Source organism: Sinocyclocheilus anshuiensis, unplaced genomic scaffold, assembly GCF_001515605.1.
Source record: "Sinocyclocheilus anshuiensis isolate Anshui unplaced genomic scaffold, SAMN03320099.WGS_v1.1 scaffold577, whole genome shotgun sequence".
In the NCBI taxonomy this organism is placed as follows: domain Eukaryota; kingdom Metazoa; phylum Chordata; class Actinopteri; order Cypriniformes; family Cyprinidae; genus Sinocyclocheilus; species Sinocyclocheilus anshuiensis.
Genome location: NW_015539872.1, coordinates 57,259 through 66,244, shown reverse-complemented (window position 1 = coordinate 66,244; position 8,986 = coordinate 57,259). Strand labels below are relative to the sequence as shown.

General features: G+C 35.5%; 1 long non-coding RNA gene across 1 annotated transcript; it reads right to left on the bottom strand.

Annotated features, from left to right (window-relative positions):
• Positions 1–1,511: 1,511 nt before the first annotated feature.
• Positions 1,512–8,266, bottom strand: LOC107685259 (uncharacterized). Its single transcript, XR_001633934.1, has 3 exons — positions 8,014–8,266; positions 2,497–2,617; positions 1,512–2,170 (listed from the first exon to the last, which is right to left on the bottom strand). It is a non-coding gene; the product is annotated as an uncharacterized LOC107685259 (long non-coding RNA).
• Positions 8,267–8,986: the final 720 nt, after the last annotated feature.

Here is an 8,986-nt window from a genome sequence, read left to right as displayed (position 1 = left end):
ACATTCACCTATGCATCTCTAAGGAGGTCTTTGGGTAATGCTGAATTCAGCTCGTGAATGGAATTCTCTTCCAGTATTGATTGGCCACAATGCTGCATCATGTTCCATGGAGTTCCATGCTGTGACTCCATAAGAACATTATACAGTTTTACATTTATAGTAAGTAACTATAGTAGTAACAAAAATAAAGAGAAAATATAGATAATGAAATAATGTTTTAAAAGAAGTCTCTGACACTCACAAAGGGTGCATTTATTTCATTAAAAATACAGTAAAAACAGTAATATTGTGAAATATTTGTACAATTTAAAATAGTTTTAAAATGGCATTTATTCCACTGATGGCAAAGCTGAATTTTCAGCAGCCATACTCTTTTGTGGAAACCTTGATACTTTTATTCTTCTTTGAAGAATAGAAAGTTCAAAAGAACAGCATTTATTTAAAATAGAAATCTTTTGTAAAATGCCTTTACTGTCATTTCGTCTTTACTGTCATAAAATGTCTTGACTGATCAATTTAATTCATCTTTGCTGAATAAAATTAATAATAATAAAAAAAAATCTTACTCAAACCAAACATTTGAATGCTACTTACAAAAAAGGTACAAAAGCTGTCACTGGGACATTACCCTTTCTCAACGTCTAATATGCACCATTTAGGTATTAATATGTACATTTAAAGTGCTAATATGCACCCTTTAGGGATAAATAAGGGACAAAGTTATACTTTTTGCAATGGTGCTGCCCCAATGACAGCTTTTGTACCTTCTTTTCTAAGAAATGGTTTGCTCATGGTTCATGGTTTGCACAAAAATTATAAACGGGGAAAAAAATTCAACATTGATAATAATAATAAATGTGTCTTAAGCAGCAAATCAGCATTTTTAATTTCACAATATTACTTTTTCATATTTTTGATTAAATAAATGCAGTCTTGGTGAGGAATTATACAACATTTTGACTGGCAGTGTGTGTGTGTATGTACGTGAACATGTGAATATATATACAGTACACACACACACACACACACCTATCTGTATCTATTTACAGTAACATGGCTGAGAAATCTAGAGTATTGACTGACATACACAGCCCACACATTCAAAGCAGCTTCGCTCCTCTGCAAAACCATATCACATAACAAGTGGAAATTGGCTCTCCGCTATGGCCACTTTTCATGGTCTGAACTTGCAGTGTATACAACCATGGATGGTTCTTCTTGGCTAAAATCAATGTTGGGCAATGCATGTAGATTGCACATATCATTCACTCTGAGTGTCTGAAGCTCTGTCAGGTTAATCTTTGGCTTTATAAAACTAAAATATCAACACACCATCAAAATCTCATCATTTATTCTTTGTTCTTTATAATAAAAAATATAATATTTTAGTTGGGTAACTGTCCAGTCTCAATGTTTGTTTTAATGTAGTAGATTAATATACATGTTAATTTATGAATTAATTTTGAAGAAAGAAACATTAAATTGAAAAATGTAAATTATCTGTCACCAAAATGATTTTTGCGAAAGTGCATTGACATCCTTGCCTATCAAGTGAGACCAGGCTAGTTTTTCAGTTCAGGGTTTAATTAATGGCCTGTAGACCTTGTCTTAAACGTCTAGCTTGACTGACTCTTCTGCTGCTTCCAGTAGGTCTGGAGGGGCAAACTGTCTTCGAAATAACAGACCTTATCTGCTTCTACATTTAAATGCTGAAAGTCTCTTCTCTTGAGAGGAATTTCCATGCAGGTGGGTGAGACACCCAAGAGATGCGAAATAAACTCAACTGAGATTTTTTGGCTCTTACTTTATATACAGAATGTCAGTTTTTATACCACACTAATGCTAACATACCCCCAAAATCCCTTTAAAATGTCATTTAAAATGTACAACTCTTCTCTTCTGGGAAAAATGGTCCAAAAATATTGATGACTATCCATGCTTGCTTGATTGGGCGGAATGTTTCAGAACTTTAATTTTTAGAGTGCCTCAGGAGACATAGATAATGGGAGTTATTCCTGTAGGCAGAATAGGGCTATAGGTGGTTTTTAGGCACATTCTGATTTGGGAAGCTTGATCTCTGGCATAGAGGCAGAGTCTGCGCAACACTGCTCCCTACAGGCCTTCAGATCAACAGCCAGAAGATTAGATGGAAACTGTAGTCTGTCTTGTCCTGAGGGTTAACAGGGGAAGGATTGGCTATGATTCACAAGCTGCTTGCATATTTAAGGCATCAGTTCCTGCCAATACATACCTTAAAAACTGGTTTAGCATTAAGCTATTTCCGTCATGAGACATTTTATCTTTCAGTAAAGGTGTATTAGAGAATTACAGTGATGCTCATGTAGTTGCTAATGAAGATCACAGGTCAGTTCATACACTCTGCGTGTTATTCATTGCACATTGTAAACAAATTCTGGTATCTATATCCAGTGATCATAAATGCTCTTGGAAAAACACTGTAAACAGAGCAGTTCTATAAATCGATCCTGATCTCACAGGAATGTAACGCTTTCTTTTATCCTGCAGTCTCTGCTCGGTTGTGGGCGAAGAGAAATCTAAGAAGTCCTTGCTTTTCCAGTTCATTCAGTCAGAGCCAAGGTCTATTTTCTGCTGGGATCTGGTCAGCAGTAAACACAAGATTAATATTTATCCACATGTGATCTTGTTGCCCTCTGTTTACACCTGCGTCACTAATACATTCACATTCACTTTGTGTTTTTGTGTGGTGCATGAAGGGGGTAGAGAAAAAATAATGAGATGAATGTGCAACAGAGCTGCTTTAAAAGGAGTGTTACAATTGAATATTTTCTTTAATAAAAAGCATAAATTATAAAATGGTTTAAATCTATTTTACACGAGAAGCAAAAGCTTCATCCCTAGAGTGACACTGTTTAAATCTCCTTGATTCAGTCAGATTTACTGAAAACAAAGTGAGTGTGTGTGTGTGTGTGTGTGTGGCCATTTTGAGATTCTCAGTATTGGCAGATAACTATGTGTGCTTGAGTGATAACAGGAGTGTTTATCTCTCTCCACTTTAAAAGTTATAAATTGTACTGCTAGCTTTGTCAGCGGATAGTAAACAATTTCTGTTTTTGAGTAAAATTGTATGTGTGTATATCATATACGGCCACCCAGCTTTTTAGATATGGTCACTGGCCATTTAAAAACACATATTATCTTAATATCTTTATTTTCTGCTGAAGTTTACAGCAAAAAATAGACTCAGCATAAAACTTTAATTGTACCTTCACCGTTACTACACATCACTGTGCTGTTAATGCAGGCATTTTGAATACTGTAACCTGCTAATATGTCAAAATATATATGTGCTGATTGCATGTGCACTGAGAAACAGTGTGCTCAAAAGTATGATCATATTTGTACATTGTTTCCATTAAAATAGGCCTAAATTACAGGAAGGTAAGGGGGGTTTGCTGTAATTTCTCCAGCCTGTTCAAATTTATGTTTTTTAGAATTGAAACTCAGTCTGAGAAATTTGTATCTGGACTCATAGCTCTCTAAGCCCAGGCCCTGGTGTAGAAAAGAAACCTTTCATCACTCGTCTCTAACCTTGGGAAACAACAGATAAAGATGTCACTCTAAGCTCCCACCAAGAGGAAAAGTCACCTGATAAAGTATGCAATCTGTCTGCCTCTGGAGAAAAACAGAGGATGTTAAAACCAATCTCAGCCCACTGCATTCTTCCCACTATAAACATAATCTTTTCAGCACAGAAATGTCAGCTGCAACGATGCATGACATGTTAGCTAGTGGCACAGCTGCCAAAGCAAATTGATAAATTGATTAACATCTTTTGCCTAAAGTTACTGCTCATTTTGAATAGAGAATACCGTCTGCTCTGACAGGTGAGGTCGCCCCAGTAGTTTACAGTGTTGGGTGCATTTATTAAAGACAGGCAAATGCACATTAAGGTTATTTGTACCAGATTGTATCATACTGTTTGTCTCTTGCCTCTTTTCACATGAGCAAATTTACATAGTCAATGAGCTCTGAATTATTTATTCAAGAAAATGTCTTTACTTAAGCAACACAGAATCCATCAACACAAGGTGCCTCAGATGGGTAAAATATAAAGTACTAACAAATAAAAAGAAAAATAACACAACATTGAAAATTACATACGTTCCAAACACATCGTTATAGCGTGCAACAGTCCGGAAATAAAAATCCAATTCATTTCTCCATAGGGGAATTGATTTTTAATGATAAGATAGACTAAGATAGAGCTACTGTGAGCTACAAGGTTGTTATTCGTTGATATACAATTTTGTTGAAGCCATCAGCCTGAATAAATTCAACATATGTTTTAAATCAGGGGTGCCCAAACTCAGACCTGGAGGGCCGGTGTCCTGCAGAGTTTAGCTCCAACTTGCCTCAACATACCTGCTGGGAAGTTTCTAATCTGCCTAGTAAGAGCTTGATTAGCTGGTTCAGGTGAGTCTAATTGGGGTTGGAGCTAAACTCTGCAGGACACCGGCCCTCCAGGACTGAGTTTGGGCACCCATGTTTTAAATAATCATGTTTAACAGTGGAATTCCTACTCAAAAAAAAAAAATACATTACCAATTATTCTGCAAAGAATATCCATCAAGAGAATCGCAAAATGATAATTGTCCCAAAAAACACAATCCACGGCTATCTACTCCCATGGAGCAAAAAATACATAACTAAATAAAAAATAAGTCAGTCTTCCTACGCTATTAAAAACTTTAAAAAAAGCTATTAAACGATAAAAAATTTGTATATATATGCATATTTTTGCAATAAACATAACATATGTTGTTTCTATATACATAATCAACATATTTAAAAGAATACTTTTATATTGATCTATTGTTTTTATTGCGATTATGCCCTTTGGAATGCTTCATGGGATTGTAGTTCTTTCCAACATTACATCCATTAGTACACAATCTTTGTCTTTTTGTTTGATTTTCAAATACTTTTTTGTTTCAAATCAAAGTTTGTAATGTTATGATTCACCTCGTAGCTGGTTGCTTTAGTTCAAGGCATACAACAAATACTTTTGAAAATCCATATGGCTAAAATAAATGGGAAAAACACTTCCAGAACCAAGGCCACTGAAAAAAAAATCAGTGATCACTCTTATAAAACTTCAGACAGACAGACACTTCTCTTTGTACAATGTTGACCAGGCAATTAAACTTGATTTATACTTGACTTGACATTTACCTGTCAATTAGAAGATGAAAAGCTTTACAGATGTTCACTGTCATCTTGCTTGATTTTTGGAGCTATAACTTTTTGGTCACTTTATTTCCCTTTGGCTTCATATTCCTTTTAAGGTTCGACTTAGCAGTTGTCAATAAATTTCGTTCTCATTTTCCACCTTTCCCTTAATGGACTGCCTGCAGTGAGCACACAAAATGATTTCAGGACAGTTATTTTAGTGATATAGCTTTTTTTCAGAGAATACCATCATTTTCTACATATCCTTCTATTAAAAAAAAAAAAACTTACACCACTACAGCACCTAGCAATACACTGAAATCAGTCTGAAACTTAGACCTCATTACAAACATGTTGTATTAAAAATAAATAAATAAATACATAAATAAAAATAATAATAATAATAATAATAATAATAATAATAATAATAATAAATAGTAATTTAATGACAGCAAGGTCTTTTAAAAATGCATATATAAATAACATTGCTTGCTGATATTTATTTATTTATTGCCTTGATGTTTATGGCAGTTCAGAGCAGATGCATTACTCTGAATACTTCATTATTTTAACCATTTGCTGAGTGAAAGCAGAGACAGGTGGTTGCTGCCCAGGTTAAGGCCTTTTGCTGATGGATGCAGCATCAGTGAGGAGGGCAGGCAACTATGTGTCATGAAAACCAAACATGCATACTCAAACACCCAGGATAACATATTCAAACACGCTTCGGCTATATGGGACAAACAAGCTGTCGTGACAAGAAAATTCTTATAAGGCTGAGGGGCTGAGAAGGTGAAATAGTCAGCTAATCATGTTTTTCACAGTGGTAAAAAGTTTGAGCTGCGTTTCTAATACTTGACTTGCACCTGTATTCTGTTCATTTTGACCAGTGACCTAGATTCTCCTTTCATGTTCCCCAAGTCTGAAGCAAAATGAAATGTATGAAGGAAAAAAATTGCTTAAAGGCTCATTTAACACCATTTGGTGCAGGTCTACAAAGCTAAATCCTACATATGATGTTTTGAAAAGATTATTTGGTTAGTCTATTTGTGTCAAATGGAGAAAAATGTCTGAGAAGAAAGAAAATGATAAAATCTAATTGCAAGACTTGGAGAGCTGTTCTCCTTGACATGAAAGAAATGAAAAGCATACATTTTTTATAGTCTTCCCCATCTTAGAGTGAATGAATGTATTGAACAACAGCTGAATATAGCCCAAAATCATTTTCATTGTCGTTACTGCACATTCTTTGTATCTATTGCATAAACCAAGGGCAACAGAGCACAGCAGGGAATGAGTGTTTCTCTGTGTCACTCTTCCATTGCATTGAGGACCTGTGAGTAAATATGAAAAATAACCAAGAATATTTAATGATCATTATCTTAAATTGCCCAGAATTCACGCAGGGACATCTAATACTGTGATTTCACTTAAATAATCACACTGCAAGCTACCTAAAGATGAATAAGATATTCTCCAGCAAACTCTACAAAGTGCTTTGGTCCTAAATTATTTACTGCTGTCAACTTTTTACGCCACACAAATGTAAGTGGTTCCATAATGGCAGTTTTATCAAAGCCTGCTGCTAGGACAGCAGTGAACAAAATGATTCATTGAATTTACTCTTTTTTTTTTTTTAAGGTAAGTGGTTGCAATCAATTTATTTTAGCTACATTTAAATAAACAAATTTAGTTGACTAACCATCAACATATTTTTCTAAATTAAATGTAGCTAAAATAAATTGTTTGCAACCACTTACCTTAAAAAATGTAGGGTCATTTTTTTCAGTGTATAATGAAATTCAAGTATTATAATAAATGTTTCACATGCAGTTGTTTACACTAAAAGCTAGGTTTAAAGAACGGTTTAAGAGTTCAACTCAACCGGCCCCAAATATACTTGCCTGAACTTTTTTAGTCATCCTGAAATCCTTGTTTAGTTGGATTTGTTTTTAATTTGGGTTGGAAGTTGGAACTAAACTTTGTCGGCCCTCCAGGAGCAGGGTTGTACATCCCTTATATGCCGCACATTCACAGAAAATAGCTTACTTATGCATTGCAAAATAAGGTGGATACCTGTGACTGAAATTGCAATATGTTTGATAATGAACTTACCTCATGACCATTAAAAAAGTATGTCTTATATATGCATGCATTCATTATTAACGTAATTCAGATACATCCACCATGTTGGCATTGTCAACTGACCAATTGTGTCAGTTCACCATTCATCTCAGCCTTATGGGATTGGACAGTGTCCATTCACTGTGCATTCAAAAATCTAGGCGAAGCTGTAAATCTCATGTAGGCTACTGTTTCATAAATATTAAAGAGTGTGACATACGACTACTGCTCCTACTACTACTTTTCACATTCTGTATATGTGGAACAGATGAAATCTAGGTAGGACTTCCGTAGAGGTGATTTTTCGAGTATCCTGTCCATTATTTTCATAATAATGAACTTGAATGAGAATTGTAGCCTACAAATAATAAGACAAACAGCAATGAAGAATCTTACTAGTAGGCCTACAACTTTCACAGGATTTCATAGGCTAATACCTACAACTGATTGCTTAGTCACATCTAAAAAAAAAAAAAAAGAAAAGAGTCAATAGGCTACAAGCTCTGTTGAAGGCTTGTGTCACAACATTTTTGTACACATCATTTATAATAATGTGAAGGACAAATGCAATAATTGCATCAAAAGAAACATGTTGCTTCTGCTCAGGTGGGGAAATTATCTGTGGTAGGATAGACTAACTATAAGCTAAGCTACACGTTACAGCAGAAAAAAAATCACCAAACTTGTAGCACAATGATTTGGATATTAATTATTCAAGTCAAGTCTTCGCTATTCTCGCGAAATTCACTCTGATTGTTGTGTCTCAGTGTACGTGACTTTTGAGACGTCTGCTGTAAAACTACATTTCCCATAATAACTCGCGGCGTGACTGTAACGTTACCCATAAGGCTGTTGGCCCTCTATCGCCAGGCAGGAAGGTCGTTGAGAGTCAGATTCAGGTTGAGCATACTCACACTTCAGCAGTAAACGATGCTCGGACAAGCTGTGCGACGCTTCGCCACCTCTGCGGTTCGCCCCAGTCACTATGCGGAGGGACCAGGAAAGGTGTGGAGATTTTAGGATATGAGCAAAATAGGTCGCTTGTTGTTTAAGCTTCAGCGTCTATATGACTGATCGGCACAGGCTTTGTGTTCGTCTGAAGCCCGGCCGGATATCGTTTTAAGTGTTTAGTACGTGTTAAGTGTTATGTGTACATAGCTGTGGTTAAGCTGTGGTTAATAAATTAACGTATTAAGGTGTTAAACAGTGATTGTGGTGGACCTGTAAGGGAGCAATGGAGGAGTGTCTTTAGCTTAGCTTAGCTTAGCATAGCATGTATAGCTGATCAGGCCACTGCGCCTGTCTATGTTAACCGCATATTTTACGTGAAGGGTAACCTTCAATGATTTTCAATTTGAATTAGGGGTGTAACGGTACACAAATATGACAGTTCGGTACGTACCTCGGTTTTAACGTCACGGTTCGGTATGATTTCGGTACAGCAGGGGAAAAACTAAACTTTTTTTTTTGGTTTACTGAACAAGTTGCTCTTTCTTTAAATACATTCAGTTATAGTTTAAATTTTCTTAGTGATAAAAATCTACCTCAGCTTATGCTTAAAACTATAGGGAGCCCTTTTACATTATAAGGTTACAATTAGGCCTAACAACTTAACCCAAACTTAAATTTAATTGCTATTTATTTTTAAATA